The sequence below is a fragment of the Zonotrichia leucophrys genome, chromosome Z (assembly GCF_028769735.1).
Source record: "Zonotrichia leucophrys gambelii isolate GWCS_2022_RI chromosome Z, RI_Zleu_2.0, whole genome shotgun sequence".
NCBI lineage: Eukaryota > Metazoa > Chordata > Aves > Passeriformes > Passerellidae > Zonotrichia > Zonotrichia leucophrys.
The window spans coordinates 68286467-68304881 of record NC_088200.1 but is presented as its reverse complement, the minus strand read 5'-3'; positions in this window follow the sequence as shown (position 1 = coordinate 68304881).

Below are 18415 nucleotides of genomic sequence, written 5' to 3'. Positions count from 1 at the left end.
TCTGGTGCTTTATGGTTAAATCTAGAAGTCAAATAGTGAATCTGAAGTAAACTGAAATAATTTTAAAGGAGTTAAAACTATCATTTTTATTGATCTTAATAGCCTCCATATTGTACCCATTAGAAAGGTTTAACATGTCTTAGTAATTTTTCTCAGAGACCTTAGATTTCAAAATAAATGTCTGTTAGGGAAAAAAAAAAAGCTAAGGGTAAATAGAGGAGTGTATCTTTTTATTCAAAAGGTTTCTCATTTAAACTTCCATGTCACAGACACATTATGAACAATATTGATTTTCTTGACCTCAGCTGAGCAACATGAAGACTTAGCCTACATTCATTCTTATTTTAAATTTATCATAAATCTCATATGTGCCAATATTCTATATTTCAACGTTTTGTGCACATTAGCTATATTGTAAAAATCATATTGTATTAAGTGACACAGCACTAAATTTACTACAAAACAGGTTAATCTTAGCGCTTCATGCATTGTGAATAATAAACCAGTTATTGATCCTAATGAAATATTAGTATAACTTTTTTTTTCATTGTGGAGGGTATTTGCCCAATTGATATTGTACAGATATTTGCTAAAACAGCAGAGCCACAGGAAGCTTTCCTTATTGTATAACAAGGTTGTTCATCATAATTATGTTGTGTCAGCACACCCATATAGGTCAACTTGAGTTCAGAAAGATAGGATTATATTTTGTTCTGAGTGCAAGCATGTGTTTAAATACTTCCCTCCATTTAAAAATAATCATAGTTGTACAACACTATAAATAATGGCTAATCTATGCGTTATTTCATCCCATAATCTAGAAAACAAGAACTGTCACAGAAAGCAATGAGTATAATGTTAAGAAAACCACATTGTTTCAGTGACAGTATTTAGTCTTAAAAATGAATAGGAAATATATTTTACTATAATACTTTGGTATCTATTTACATGTATTTCCTGTTATGAGTCATTAGCATCAGTAAGCTTTTGTTGAAGTGCTACAAATTTGTTGTAAAGAACTGAAGTATTTTCAAAAGACTCAGGAAAAAAATGTCTTTTTCTGCATATCATCTTCAGTCTTTCTCTTAATTAATTTGGATATATTCAATTTCTTCTGGCTAAAAGCTAAGAGGAGCTATTTTCAATTCAGCAGAAATTGTATTTTTGCATATTATTGTCATTACCACTGAATATAGTCTTCCTTCCTTGCTAGGGAAAAAAAAACGTTTTCAGGAAGTGTTTTGTCAGAAATTTCTTTGTGTTGAATTATCCAGTGTTCATGTATGCTAGGACTTGTCTGGTTGTATGTAGTAATCTGTTTAATTTGTGTACATTCTCCTCATCCCTTTCCTTTTTAAGAGTAGTTAAATTTCACAATAAGTTAAAAAAGAGAGATGGAAAATGAGCCTAAAAAGTGATTGTGATCTAAAGCATATGCTTTAGTAAAAAGAACCTTCAGTATTGTTACTCATTGGAAGAGGACATGGAAACAATATAAGGAAAATTTAAGTTTCTGCAGTAATTATGAAAATGAAGCCTTTTTAAGCCATGAAAATCTCTGTGCACTTCTTTAAAACAGCCAATTAACTTACATTGCATACTGGCTTCAACAAGCTGATCAAACACAGTAGCACTCCATCAGTCTTCATCTTGAACTCCAGTTCTCTAAAGGTTAATGTATCATCCTCTTTCATTGATTTCAATCCTTTCAGTTGTTGATATGTTAATATATGTATTGGCAGTAGATTTTAATTTCTTTCTCATTTCTGTATGATGCAAAAGGCATAATACTCTTCATGAAAAAGAATCAAAGAATAATTATAGAATGATTACTCCTTCTTCCCTGCATTTTTTTCTTTCTCCCTACAGTAAATAAAAAAATAAAATTGAAGAAATAAATAAAAAGGAACAGAAAAAGACTAATCTAGGACAAAAATCACAGGCAAGCCCATATTGTACCACTTCTCTTTTAGCTCATCAAAATTGATTAAAAAAAATATTAACACATACTGCATTTGAAAAGATGAGTGTTATTTCAAGCTATAGAAATACACTGAATGGAAATTTCATTTTAATTAGTCTGTATTTTCCACTAGCAGAGCTTGCAATTCTCATCACTCCCCAGTCTTTTTCAGCTAGGACAGCTTTCACATTCCAAACTTACTCTGATGAAATGCTCTATTTATCCTAATGGTAGCAAGTATTGGGGTTCCTGTGCATATAGGTCTCATATAGTGGTCTATACTGATGAATGTCATTTTGAATGACATGTTGCAGCTCTCAGGTTGATTGGATGTGAGCCCAAGGGCATAGGTAGCCGGCAAAGATGATTTTACAAGGACAGTTTGCATAACAAGCAACTGTCATCTCATTAGCAAGCATAGGCATTTTTGCCACATGCTGTTTAACACATCATCACACCTGTTCACACTTCATTGTCCCAAGAATTCAGTTAGGCAGCTTGTTGTTGGCTTTATTTTTTCATTTCTTACTGAGAGTTGGTTATTTGGTGCCAGAATCAGAGGTGGGAGATAGGTGCAGTTTAGAGTTTAAAGTATGATGTCCTGTGAATACTGCTCTGAAGGGTGGTAAAGACCAGGATTACAATTTGAATAACAACTACCATCAGTGAGTGTTTTATAGTTTTATAGTTCTTCCTGCTACCCGCTGTTCTTTTGGAAACTGAATTAGCTATCCTCATAGCCTATAAAACTGACCATTTAACCAATGTTTGGTTTGATATGTAATCTGTCTTCTTTTCCTCTTTTTGCTATAAAATGAAGCCCCGGAGCAAGATTTTTCTACAATAGAGAAGTGAAGGTGCCATCACTTTTTGGATGAGTCATTCCTGTGTCCTGGCAGATCCTGGTGTACTTTTCAATGGTAGCTCAGACCCTGCACCAGCTTCAGCCCCAGGCTCCATGCTGGTGGAAGTCTGTCACCAGCAGACTGGGGGTTTGGAGCACTGGTGGCTAAAATACTTCTGAGGTGTCTGGATAGCCAAAGAGGGCACCCAAGGCTTGCCTGATCCCCTAACTTTGCTGCTGGGTGGAGAAGCATTCTCCTTTTTAAGTCCTAAAACCAAGGAAGAAAATGAGGCAGTACAGATTAGATGAACTGGATCCAGTTCATCTAATCCAGAACTGGGTGGCTGGTAGGAAGGAAAACATGAGAAAGGGATTGCTGCAGCTGCAGATTTGGAGAAGGTGGAAAGGAGGGTGATGAGGAGACCTGGGGGAAGGTTGACTTCACTAATAAAATAGATGGAGGAGTGCATTGAAGAAAAGAAGTGGGAGCAGACGAAGCCAGCTTTGATAAATTGGAATTGCTCATAGCCCACCGACTCGGTCAAATTGTCCAACTCACCCTTTTCATTTGCTGATGACTGAAATTGTGGAGGAAGTTGCATACACCTTCGTTTGCTCAGAATAAGCATGTTAGCCAGAGAAGGAGAGAGGAAAAATGGTCTGCAATTCCATTGCTACATCAGTGGAAGTATTTATCTCAGGTTTTTTATGGTGTATGAGAAAAAGCTAAATATCATCTATACATATATGGATCTTGCAGTGTTATGCCAATGTAAAAATATTGCTTTATTCAGTTCAATTGACCCTTTCCTGTCTCCTGTTGAATGCACAGTACTCTGCAAGTGCTACAGTATCTATGAATTTTGTCATATCTTATTGATAAATCAATCATAAACAAAAAGCTTTAACATTGGAGTTCAGTGAATGAACCCTAATCTTCCATTGCTCTTCTATAGAGAGTGTGCTGTGTGCTGGTGCCTACCAAATCTACTTTGGCCCCCTCTCAGTATGTCTGTATTATCAAATAGAAAACATAAGTATATAACGGCAAGTGACTTATATTTGAGCTACATAAAAATCTGGCATTCTTTACCCTCTTGGCAAGCATCTGGCCCCTGATTTTTTTTATATAGATCTCAAAAACAATGAGTCATTTGCTGTCACTGTGGCAATACATTTATCATTTCCCAAACAGTGCCAGACACATGCATGTTTATTTCATAACGAGCCATACTTTATATTGTTTCACTGCCATCTTGATGAATATTTGCAAATTTTTCCTTGAAATTATTTCTGGATGAATGGGGTTTAATTGTAAATGAAGTACCTGTGAGGTATCCTATGCCCTCAACCAGGAATGATTTGGAGAACTCAGCTCCTCTGTCTCTTTCAGTTTCTTTTCATATGTTTTTCATTACAGAAAACTCAGAGATAACCTATCAACGCAGATCAAGGGACCCACTTATTGATCATATGTTGTGCAACACAGACTCCTCTAGCACATTTTCAGATGGAAGCTTTGTGGCTTTTCTCTTGCAGTTAAGACTAGCATTTCTGAAATTCTCCAAAAGCACGTGACATTTTTTGTTCAGTTGTCTTCATATTGGATCAGCAGGAGGCTGGTACTTGTAGGATGAGGGTATAAGACTGAGATTCAATTACTGACTGTGGTCCCCATTTAGAAGGAACTGAGCTGCTGCCAGAACTTCAAAACAAATAAAAGATAAATAGAGGATCCAGACTGTTTTCTGCTTACTGCAGGGTTCACACAGTGCTGCTGCCTGCTGCTTCACAATGCTCTGCAAAGTCTTCTGTTCTCCCTAAGGAGGATGTAGCTTACTGTGTTACAAAAAAAAAAAAAAATCTCCTCAAGTACAAAATATGATTCTGCACACAGCAAGATGCTCTGCTTAGAATAGGGTAAAATAACTCAAACAATGCCTTTTTGCAATGCTACCGATGGTGAATGTAGAAGGAGACATCATGTTGCTTTTGGAGTTGAATAATGCTGAAATCAATCTGACTCATCAATCCCAAAGTTAAACCTCCTGATAGTGAGGTGAAGATGTGGTAGATATGGTAAAGTACATGGACCAAGGAAGAAATAAGAGATACATTAATAACTTATCTAAAGCTTCTGAGCTGGCACAGCTGGCCTGGAGACATCTGACTGGCTGATACTCAATCACTTTATACTATAAAAGCTCAATCTCACCTTTTAAAGGCAGGATTTTCTAACCGAGCTCTTGGAGTGTGTCTGCAGATTCCTTCCTTGAGTGGGGATAACCTTCAAGATTATTTCTTGTGACTTGCCCACAGTCATTAGTATATGCATAACATCAATCTCTACTTTAAAATATTATTTTTTTTCTAGCTTTAATAAAATTGCTTTAATATAATTGTTTCAATACTGCTTCAAAATGGTACATGATATGATACTGGTAGATACAGCTCTTACACTCTGCAGTAAATAATTCTGATTATGATATTTTTGTCAAATCACTATCACAATAAATATTTATGTAAATATATCCAGGTTGCCATCTTTAATCCTGTGGGAGAAAGCTGTAGAAAGGTTCAAACACATGTCTGGAATTCCTTAGACTTAAGACATTGAGAGTTTGGGGCTAAGATTAGATCCAGGAACACCAACATTTCTCTCTGAGAAGGATTATAGAAAGTAAGGGAGTTCTTTCTGCACCTTTCTTTCTGTATCTCAGCAGAAAGGTTTTTCTGATAAAGTTTGTCTGAAACTCCCATTCGGCTCATGACACTGCATAAAGTGGATGAGCATTGTCCTTCCTACCCCTAGTGTGCTGTATATATGGCTTTCAGGACTTGATCTCAGAGAAGAAAATTCATCATTCCATTTTTTATTAGGAAAACATGAATACTTCAGGAAAGGTTCACCCAACTAATTTTTCTTACCAATATCCTGCTATTTAAGACAACAAAGATAGTTGTTAAACTATTGCATCCAAACTCATACATCCTCTAATGTGTCACAGTGTTATGCCTTTGGGACTGACCATGAGACTTTTCCACTTTCCGTTTCTTTGACCCTAGGTTGTTCCCTGATCTATTCAGCCCTTTGCTCTTACCTGCTGGCCAATCCTTATGAATCTCAGCTTCTCTTTCACCCCATGTACATAGCATTAGCTTTGATTCTCTCTTTCATAATCCATATATAACATAGGAACAATAGAAATTCTGCTAGTTGTGAAGACAGTGTAGAATTTTTTGTGAAAAGGCAAAGTCCACAACACATTATAAATTATATGCATGGTCATTGTGTGATTATCGTAGCCTCTCCAGAAAGGAGCTACACCATATGAACCCTTGTTGATGTCACTGCTTTGGAAATATCCCTCAAAATTGCACTTGGTGCCTATTTATGTGCATCTGGGTTGACTCCACTAAGCCATCTTTAAGAATTAAGCTATGTTGATGGGAGTTGATTATATTGCACATTGCAAAAATACAGAAGACAAATATGTCTAAATATGACATCTGCTTATGTGGAAAATTCAGGGGAGGTTTTAAGTAATATACATTGTTCCCTTCCCTTTTTCTAGAGTGTCACTTTAAAGCACTATCTTAAGAATTAACTGCCATTAATTTTTTCTACTACTTCCAGAAGTATTGTCAGATCATAACTGTCCTCTGCAGCAGCCATCACATTCTCTGTTTCACACTTCTTGGGAGTCAGTGTGGCTCAGAAGTTTATTGACAGCTATGGAGAAGGAAAATTGCATCTCATGGAGATCAGATTCTCTTAGGGGATCAAATGTTAGAAAACAGCCAACTGAGAAGTCACACATGCAGAAGCAAAGACTATGGGATATTTTTATAAAGTGTAAATATAGTACTTAGTAAGTATTTCTGATAGGGGTCTCAATGCTATACTACTGCCAAAATAATTTCTTTTTCTTGGGAGCAAGTGAGAGGAGAAATGTGTTTTTATCTGCAAGGAACACTGCAAGTGAAACTCCTCTTAAAACATAGTGCCCAATTTGATCATGTATGTTTTAGAAGAGTTCTTTAAATATTGAAAAATGTGAAAAGAGGCAGTAAAAATATTTTTGGGGAATAAAGATTCATGTGATAATTCACCACAAGGAGATTGAGAGATGACCTGATGATGCAGCTTAAGTACTCTAAGTGAGGGGGAAAACTAAGTTTTATGTTTTGTTTCATCTATCAGAGAAGACAGCAAGGATCAGTGGCTGAAAGTCAAAGACAGATTAGTTAAATTTTTGAATAAGTGAGATCTAGTTTTCTGTTTTTAAAAGTGAGGCTATTAAACTTTTTGGAACATTCATGAACTGTCAACATTACTATATGCACCGTGAAAACTTACTAGGAAACACAGTTAGAACAAACATAAATTATGCTCTAACCAAATGTAAGTTAATGGGCTCAATTCAAAACTAAGTAGAAGAAATTTAAGACGTTCAAATGATCCCTCTGGCCTCCAATCTCTGTAAATTTTGAGTGCTAATTAAGTAACCATTTTTCCTGTGTACAGACTTCAACATCTAACCATAAAGTAAGAACACACAATTTCTTATGGTTCTCAAAAAAGATATTTGTCTGATATGGGTAACTGTATGCTAGAATGCTAGAGAATTTGCATAGCTGTTCAACACACAAAGTCCATGTGAGAACATCTCTCTTCTAAGAAATAAAATGAAAAGCACTTGCCAATTGAAAATTGTAAGAATCTGATTTGAATGCCATTGGGGGATTTTCTCTCACATTTTATATTACAGGAGTCTAATGTGTAGCCCAGGAACTGTGCTTGTGTTATGGTTGGTTTAGGAAACCGAACATAGATCCCTCAGGCACTGTTTTTTCAGGCGATCCCATGTGAGACAGAGCAGAGGTGGAAAAGCAAAGCAAAAGGTCTCTCTGACAGATCCTCTCCAGACAAGTTTTTTCAACTGATAGGAAAAAAGGAGAGTCTATGTTTAGCTTCCAACCACAAATCCAACTGCTCTGTAGTTTTCAGGCTGTTTGGCTAGGCCACTTTCTTTCCCACTGAGAAACACTCATAAAACTCATGTGGTTTATTTGAAGAGTAGTGTGGAAAACATTGAACATCTGTCTCCTATCTTCTGACAGGCTGTGTAAAGATGTATTTCAACAAAGTGGATTGCAAAACTCATGATCTCAACTTATTTTATGCTGGCTGAATCTTTGCAGAGAGGAATAAGTATGAGAGATGAATAATTTTATTTTTAAATTATGTTACTTTCAATTAGGCTTTGGGAGACCTCCCCTGTATACTGACATCAGTGTTTTTTCCTAACATGTCAAAATTATTCACTGCATTGAAAAGAAAACAGGAATACAAGCAGAGGGGAGACATAGTCTTGAAAAGATCCACAATAAAGGGAGCTTAAGGAGGACACCTCCATGGAAAAATGAGGATAATTTTGCTGGAAAATGAGGACAATTCCTCATTTTGAGTAAAAATCCTCAGTCTGAAATACCATGAAAAGAGATTTTTTTGTAGGTCATTAATATTTTCCTCTATTTTTTTTTTTTCGCTTTCTCTTATTAGGTTACTCTGTACCTTTAAAGGATGAGTTCAGATTTATCAGCTTCAAATCATGGAAGAAAGAAAAAATCCAGATGTGGAAATGCCACTTCTATTTGACTTTATGCTTTCTCCCCACTTTCATATTTTCCCCTTCTTCTTTTTATCCCCTGCGTCCCACGTCTGGAATTTCAAATATTTTGATCGTTAGGTACTTCTTATTTTGTGCATGATGTTAGAGTCTTTCTGGGAGAACTGTGTGTAGTCTCAGAACCAACACAGCACCCTTTGTCTTAACACATTTTATTGCTCCGGATATATCCAGAAGCTCTCCCTCAAATTCTTATCCTTGTGTACTCTCCGTCTCTGTCAAGGCTTTGAAGATATCCTAGTAAGAATCACTATTTAACCTTTAGGGTTACACCTTCTGTTTCCATTTACTGAACTTTAAATCTCCTTGGATGCCTTAATCCTATGACTGAAACAAAAAATATGTCAAGCTTGGGAAGGCATAAGGTAGTGCAGAAGAAGACATAAGTATGAGGGATTTCCCTCTTCAGGATATTCACATTTTTTTTAGAAAAGATTCCTAAAGCAATTTTTAAAAGTTGATATTCCTGGCACTTCACTCACAGTTTTCATTTTTTTCATTCATGTATTTCTTTTTTCTTGGGATGTCTTAGAGATAGGGATGTGAATAGGTATTTCTGAATAGAGTGCTTTGGTACTATTTATTGGTTTTTCCAGTGTTAAATAGGACTAGTTCCCACCTTGCTAATGTTCATTTACCCTGTGACAGTATCCTTTCAGTGATGCAACTGTGTGACGGAAGGACCAGGGGAGGGTTGGAACTTAAGTCAATGTGGTTGTTAAGTCACTCCACACACAGACTGTATACAAAGACATGTTTATGACCACTTATCAGCTATTGGGTCACTGGTGTGCCTTGTATTACAGTTCAGTGGTGCATTTTAAGACCTAAATTGGGATTTTTTGGATGAGATTCCCAATTTAGACTCTTTATTCAAGACAGCATAGAATGAAATTTTAAGGCAGCATGAAGTTCAACTTACTGCAGTAACGATCATCTGAAAATGTGTAAATCAAATTCCTTTTTATTTTTGGAAATCTTAATACCACTGTCATTGTAAAAGTAAAGATTGAATCTACCTCTGCAGGAATAAGTTGTACTTTCTTCTGCTAATAAGATTCCTTCTCCCACTAAATTCTCAAAGTGGGATTATTTTTTCTACTGGCGTGATGACAGCTGAGAGATGGTGGCTTCAGTTCAATATTGAAAATAGTAGAAAATATATCCCTGATTCTATACACATGTTGGAAGATCCAATTCCACAGGAGCATCCAATCATTTGGTGTATTTGTGGATCTGCTAAGTGATGAGAAGAAGGTGTGAATTTTTATGACTTGCATTATTTCTTCTTCTTTTGTCCACTGGGTGCTAGAGGCAAGTCAATCTTTAGCCCCTATGTTTTTTTGTAAACACATATGGTTTTCATAGTGATATTTTAGAATGAGATCATCTTAATGGCAAAAGCATTGCACAAAATCTTCCTTGTCACTAAACATACTATAAAATGTAGATGATTTCAGAGTAGGCAAGCAATTAAAGGAAAAAATGGCGAGCTATTTTTAAATGTCTGGATTTTAATTTTCTTGTCTGCTATTTTAGCAGCCAAGACTGGAAGATAGCAATTGCAATGCTCGTTTAAATGATGTGCTTTAAAACAGCTGGCAATTGACTTTAACTGTAATTACTGGCTTCTTACCAGTATTTGCAGCTGTATAGTTAAGATTGGTGCTTTGAACCTCATTTTTGGCATTTATCTATATTGTTATATTGCTTCCCTAATTACCTTTTCATCAGTTTTATTTAAATCTTGCACTGAGCTATAATTACTTGAACCCAAAAATTTTCTATAGATTGATTTCCATAAATTACAAACGTGTCATATGTTATTTTACCAGACAAAAGATCAGCAAGACAATTTTGGCAATTTTTTTCTACTACTAGAGAATTTGCTAGAGATTATACAATGACCCTCTGCAAAAATCTGGCTTTGCTGCTGTAAATCTTGTCTTCTATTCTAGGTAGAATAATGCTTTGGCTGATTGTGGAACACAACCAAAAACCCTGTCAAAAAAGCATTCAAAGTTTTCCAGCAGTTCCTAGTGGACATGCTGTGAATGACTAACCTTTGCAATAACTGCTGAAATAGAAGCACAAACACAATTGTTTTGAGAGATCAGTTGCGCAGATTGATAATCCTATTTTAAAACATTTTAAATCTGCTCTGTTATTACTCTGTTGTTATCTGCTGAAAGCTTGTATGCACTGGAAGGAAATCAGTCATGTGAGTGAAGAATTCAGGATCAGACCCTGTAGAGACAGAAAATTATTTTGCTCTCAGCTGATTAAAATATCTTTGTGTACAAGGACTAGGTTGAGAGGATATGAGTTTAGAAAGAATAAATTTGTTGCTCAGGCACTGGAATGGGATTCAATTTCCCATTCTGCCACTCAGCACCTCTGTTCCTTGGCTCTCCTACTGTTGAATAGATAATAGCACACATTCATCCCTACATTTAGTACGTGCATGTACCTTGCCATGCACAGTGTGCTGCTGATCTTGTCAGCTGAATGCGTTGATATAATACAAGTGACAGCACTGATAGCAATAATAGTCGGGAATCGGGCTGACAGACCTCGTGAGGAGCAGAGCCCCAGAGGCAGGGGTCCCCTCTAGCAGGTTGCCCTTTGCTCTGTACCAGCAAGAGATGGGCAGCAATGTCAGGGGTGGATGAGGACAGGGTGGAGGTAGCCTGTGAAGGCTCCCAAGGTGAATATCTGTGTCTCCCCAGGGCCTAGGTGTGATGCAACCACATGCAAATTCAGCGTTCAGCTCCTCCACCTTTAACAGGCTTGTGCTCCTTGTCCATGTTACCTCCTGTGCTGAGCTGCAGCATCAGAGTCACAATGTCAAGGTAAAATGCCCATGCAGATCACAGACAGATGAAGAATGAGGCATGGTGTTTGTGCCATTAAAATGATTTTTCTTTTAAAATTCAGCTTAAAATATAGTGCATTGTTCACAGAAGGATTTGTGCTATTTCTCTCATCAGCCCTTTGGCACTTAAAAGCCTCCTTTGTTTCATAAAAAACCCAGATACTGAATCAAAATTACAATATTAATTGGTGTAATAGCTGGATGGTAAAATTCTGTGTAACTGACAATCCTGTCTCCATGGCTTGAGTTCTGAGCTTAGAGTCCTGCAGTGCAGATCAAAGTGCCAAAATGAGCCCAGTGGTGGAGCAGCTCCTAGTTGGAGTGCTTTAAAAACCTTGTCTTGCTCTGAGTGACAACTGATAAAAATGTTTTCTCATGCCCCAGAAGCCTGACATTGTCAGAGGTCTAAAGGATGGTGCTGTGTTAGTGTTACAGACCTGAGTTTGGCCCTGCAATTGCTGCTGTAACAAGCAAGCTGTGAGGCTGCCCCTGACGCCTCTTTGTCTTCCCTGCTCTGGTGAATCTTTCATGTGCTTTTCTCCCTGATTTTCCTCCCTCCTTACTGCTTTACTAATTAAAATTCTAATCACTCTGACAGCCAGAGCTAGGGGGAAAAAAAATCATTCTTCCGTGCTGCAGAAGGTAATTTCAAGGTGTTTTAGCTGCCAAAGAAATGAATGGAAATTAGACAAAGAAACTGGTTGTCAGAAGGGGGTGAGTTAGCTGCTGTGCACCCTTCTACTGTAATAAAATATTAAACTTCTAAAGAAAAAAAGTAAAACAGGATCCATCCTATACATTACTGCCATATATTTAGAGACAATATAACCTAATTTACCTTTCTGAATAGGGAAAGCTTTTGGTGTGTTTATTAACATTGGAATGATTTACTTACCTTGTAGTGAATGCAATGTCAAACATTTAACTTGGTTTGATGTGTGATTGGTGATGATATGTGCTACTTGTTTTTGCAAGCTGTGGTTAAGAATATTCATTTAAAATGTATAGCTGCCTGCAGACACTTATTTAAAATGATAAATAGTTCTTGTTGCGGTGCTGTGTGGTTCATGCTGTAGATATTGTGCTATTAGAATTTAAAAATGTAGAATATTATCATGGTCAAATCTCACCATCTGCTTTTTCAGGCATTTTTCTGGCTTCATAGAGGTAATTTTTAGACCTACGTATTTCCTCAGAGTGTACGCTTTTGTAATGCAGTATAATAACACACTGTTGTTTTAAGATGCAAAAACACTCCCCGGTGGTCTCTATTGTACAAATATATGGGCTGAATATAACATATCAAGAGTTTGCAGCAATTCAGTTTAAATAAACACTGCATCAGCTTTTAGCTACTGCTCAAACTAAATCCAAAGCTTACTGAGATATCAACAAATACATGGCTCATTTCTGTTGCTACTGTTTTGCTTCAGCCCTGATAGTGTAGAGTTAGAGGGTTTGACAGATAGTCAAATCTCGTGGTATTTAAAGCCAGATTATTTTAACATGTTTGAACCTTTTAATTCAGCTTCAGGATAAAATGGGACAAGGAGATGATCATACTTTGAGTATTAGGATTGTATTGTGCTCTGCTCTTTGTGTCAGAGCCAGTTATGGACAATGTGGAAATGCTTCTGCAGCCTCAGCCTTGTAACCAGAAGAGTTACAGAGTTTTGCCTTTCTGCCTTGCATCTGTAAATGCTTGCAAGGGTGGATGTTTCAGGAAATGCATATCCTCTTCCTCAGCATCTTCCCAACCTTTTCATAAACATACCATGACAGAATTGTAACACTTCTGCTATTTTGACAAGTCTTCACCAGCTTTGCTAGAGTCTATCATTTGTCTTTTATTGATGGATGAAGAGGATCCTCTACTCAAAGCTATTTCCTTTTTCTTGTCACTCCCACAATACTTTTTTCATTTGCAAGAACAATTGTGGCTCCTAGTTTTATCTTGGAAATGGCAACCGACTACTGGACCTTTCTTTTCTGGCACAGACACTGTGTGATTGAGGTAATAGATGCTTGCTAAAATCACTTTTAGAAAGCCCTCATGAGACTTTTGTCCAAATCCAGCTACTAGGGCCAGATGAAATTTTACCACAGCTACACGGTTGAACTTATTTTTAATAGCAGCAGTCACTGAATGTACAACATACAGTGGTACTGAAAAAGCAATTGTCCTTCATTCTGCACAATAAAAATTATTTATTTCTGAAGTTCTTTCATTTTCACTGAAAAGAAAAAGGAGGAAAATAAGAAAAAATTTTGTGGAATACTTTACTCCCCCCATGGGTGAAATGAAGTCATACCTGGGAAAATGAAAGGCAGAGGTAGGTTTGGGGGTTTTTTACACCTATTTATAAACAAGTTTATACTTTTTCTTCATCTTACTTAATTTTCCCCAACACAACATATCCAAAAATGGGCATAAATATGCGTACAGAAGAGGAACTGGGAAACTGAAACAACTTAGTTATGTGAATCACTTGTTTTTAAATAAAAGCACTAACATTGACATAGGACTTTTTTCACTTGGAGAGTTGCTGATCCTGCCCTTACATTAAAATTTTACAGAATGAACGTGTGCAGTTATCTTTGAAAATGTCACTTAATAGCCAGTGTTCAAACTGTGTGGGAAGTGTTTAGATCATACATTTATCAAGGACTCAGCACTATAAGTTAATCAAAAATCTCTTGGTGGGAGGAGGTGATGTGTCTTAAGCTGAAAATTACTGAAGTTAAAAAAAAAGAACACTAGAAACTAATAATGATCCAGGAAGATGTTTATTTTGACTGATCTGATTCATGTATAATGACTAAAATTTTTGCTTACATTAAAATAAGAAGCAAGACTAACAGCCATTATGTTGTGGCCACCTGGATATTACAGGTATCCTTCTAACTATAAACTATTTCATGTTTGCCTCTGAAATCAAATAATGAATCCTACTTAAACAGTGTTGATGTTTATTGTGCAAAAAAAAAATATTTTTAAGAGAATAATTATTTACCAGAATTATCTTCTTGAAACTGTCATCAAAATGATATAGATGGCATGGACAGCTGATGTCAACTACAAATTTTTTTTACATCAGGTTTGTAGACGGTTTAAATCTGACATTGAAATTCTTTTCATGTATCAAATATTAGATGGGTATATATAATTTGTCTTTTAGAGATCAAAACCATATTGTGCTAAACCTTTAAACAATAGCTATGTGTTAAATGTTTATTGAGTAGAAGTCATGGCAATGCTACGTGTTGGAAAAGGAGGGTTCAGATTCACTGAATTCCTAACTCAGAGAGAAAAATGGGTGGAAAAATAGCCCAGGAAAGTTCTAGAGAAAGCATTTAAGATGAAATTTTGAGGTACCAGCAGAGAAATATTTCAAAAATGTCAGTCAGCTTGGCATTTCCAGGTGAAGGCACACAGAAGGCCTAGGGATCCTGGGGACCTCAGGTGGTCATCTTTCCCAGCCTGATACAAATAGCTGGGAAAGGTGAGACAAGATTCAGCAAGTCAACCATGGCCTTATCTAGTGAAGCCTTGGAAGCTTTAAGAGGGGGGCTTTCACCTCCTCTGTGCCTCAAAACTCTATCTGAGCTTGCAGTTCCTTGTAGGTGTGCCTGAACTGCATTGTTATGGGATGCTCTGGCTAGTGCTCCCTTTGTCTGGAGACCTTCCCCCTTTGCATAAAATGGGGAAATATTCACTGAATTATAAGGAGGAAATTAATCTCTGTGGTGGTGGCGGCTGGGTCCTCAGTCTAATGAGTATTTAATTTTTTTTATACACAAGGAGAGAACACTGACACCATGACTTGAAAGGCTTCTCCCCTTTGAATACCCTTGTGGTTTCTTAGAACAGAGGGATATAAATGCCTTCAGGCAGGGTTGAGATTGAATCCATCCAGGACAGAAGTCCTAATCACTGAACTATTAAGTAAAACAGACCTACTACATTTCCCTCCCATTCTTGGAAACTATGTCATTTAATTGCCATTTCTTTTCTTACAAATTGGCCAGAAATTTTAAGTTTCCCTGAGGGTAAAATATATTGTGAGCATGGAGATGTATGGGAGGAGTGGGAGCAGAGGAACAGATTTTCAGGATAGAAAACAAAGTAAAAATAGTACATAATTTTATGTGAATGTATCAAATCCTTTTTTTTTTTTTTTTTTTTTTTGTGGGTTTTTTTTTCCCATTCATTGTTTGGCCACCCATCTGAAAAACCAATTTTTGCACAGTCATAATCAGGGTTACTACTATATCCATATCCTCATAAAAAGAGACAGTTGCATAATGAGTATTCAAAATCTGCCTTTTTAAATATCATCTGTAAGTATGCCACAGTATCTGAAGGGATGGAGAAAGAAATCTCCAGATTTGTGTCAAGCGGCAACTGCAAGAAAGGATTTTGGCAGCATTTCATGCAGCAGTTTCTGAATTCTCCTTCCCTTCATTTCCTCTCTCAGCAGCCAACAAAATGAGTTGACACAAGGCAAATGCCTGCCAAAGAACTTTAACAGGAGGCAGTTTTTAATTAACAGGGGCCAAAGAAGGTGATAACCCCAAGGGTAGTGAGGAGAAATTAACATGGAAAAGCAGTTCCACGCTTCCGTGGGTCCCAAAAGGCCATTCGTATTAGTGGTGTCTGTTCTGATTGAACCTTTTCCATGTCTTTTTATTGATTCCCTTGTCAGAGTCCAACAAAAACACTGCTGGCCGTCAGTTGTTTGTTCGTGGTGGCAGCTTATGGCTCCAAACAGCTTCCTTGTAAAACATTCAGCATGGCAAGGTCTGTCATTGCGGTTAGCATTTCCCAGAAATGATTAATTTTCTTAAACCTAGAACAAAACCCAACAAAATTAAAGATAAAGCCTACTGAAATGAAAGAAATTCAGTTCACAGTTTCTGTCCAAGTTACTATTTCATCCTATTAACTGCTTGCCTAGCTTGGAGTAAAATGTTTTAATTATTAACCTTTTTAAAGTGAGATTTCGGAGCAGATAATCATGCTGGCTGTTTCAGAAAGGATTTAGCCATTTAGCATATCTGGCACTCACGGAAAGTATTTTTAAAAAATAATATCCTGTGGATAAATATTTCAAGTTTCTCTTTCTGTGATGAAAATGAATAATAAATAAAGCTTGTAAGAGCTTGAGGAAAAACCTGCCTAGCAAGCAAATATAAAGAAGTAAAAAAAGAAATGCAATAAATAAATGAAAAGCTGGCACCTTTAGGTGTATCAGTGCCTGATCCAAATTCAACTAATGTCAAAAGGAAGACCATTCTTTACAACATCTCAGGAATATCCATGCTTATTTTTATATATTTCTACTGCATAGTCAACTCCAGATAATAAAGACCATAATTCAATAATGTTTGAAAAACTTTATAGAGAAGTGCCAATGTCTACCTTCCTGCTTCTTAGAGACATAGAAAAAGGGTGTCATTATATGAAATGGAAGCACTGTTCCTATTTTCTTCTTCAGAGTTAGTGCCTAAATGTTGATGTTCATTTGGTTAGCTGACTTACTCAAAGAAAGCATGGTTATCCCATTTCACTTGAAAGAGTGTCAGCCCTCCAGACGCATTAGATATTTGCGTACACAGACTTTGTCCTTGGAAAAGCATGCACAGCTCCCACTGACTTCAGTGGCAATGACACCTTCTTCAGGGTACAAAGCTGGACCATATATCACATCCTACTTTGCTTTCAGCCCTCTTTACAAGAAGATTGGAGACTGATTTTTGTTTACTTACACCAAGTGTTTCCAAAGTTTTCAGAGTGAATATTACCAGGCGTGTACATTAGTGCCAAAAAATAGGGAAAAAATCTAGTCTGAGTTCAAACACTCCATCACACTGTGCATGAATATATTTGAAACAAGTGAGAGTGGGAAAAATGCCAGTAAACTTGCTGGGGAGAAATTCAGTGCACACAGGAGACAATATGACAACCTCTATTTAATGAGACATGTACTCATATATATATATATATATACACAACAGGTCTAAGTGTTTCATGTAATGATGCCAAAATGATAACGTTTTTTGCAATGGGCTAGAAATGTAAGACATTTAAGTATTTTATCTTCCCTCTCTCTTTAAAACATTATGGGAGTCACAAATAATTTAATCTATGTTTCTTTGGCTGACTGCAGACATGCACTGGATAGTAAGATCTCTGTAAAGATATGTGATCTGCTCTGTAAGACTACGTGCTAGATACAGTTCCTTTTGGTTGCTCATGTTATATTAGCTGATAATGTTCTCCTCTCTGACTGTTTGACTAAAAAGTCAAAGTGGAAGGAACACAATAGATAGTAAACCATAAATAATTAATCTTTCAGATTGATTTTCATTGTATAATCATTACCAGGGTGATATATTCTATTTTCAGGAGCTAGAAAGAATGGCAACTTTGTGCTCATTCTTTCATTATTTACCAGGTTTACATACGTAAACATTTTTACAGGAGATTTCATGTTGTGCAAGAACATAATTTTGTATAAAAACATATTCAAAAGCAGCTTTGGCTTTTGAGTATTGAAATGTTATGCATTAGTGAAAAGGGGAGCTGGGGGAGCTGGGCCATCCTCAGACATCTGCAAGTAACCTTTTTGACCAGCCTGAAGTCCTTTAGTAACCAGGCGAAAGAGCCAGTGGATGAGGAAATCCACCAGGCACTAATCTGTCTGGACTTCAGCTAGGCCTTCAATGCTGCCACCCACAACCTTCTCCTGAGAAAGCTGTAAATCCACAACTGGGACAGGCACACACCTCACTGGGTTAAGGATGGGCTGGATGGCCATGGCCAGGGTCCAGTGGTGTCAAATGGAGTTGCAGCCAGGTGGTGCCCAGTCATGAGGGATGTTCTCCAAGGCTGTCTCCCCAGTACTGGGGACAGCCCTGTCTTAATCAACAACTGATGAGGGGATCAGGTGCACTATTAGTGAGTTCACAGATGACTCTAAGTTGAGAGGAAGTGTTGGTCTGCTAGACAGAGGGAAAATTTGACAGAGGGTTGTGGA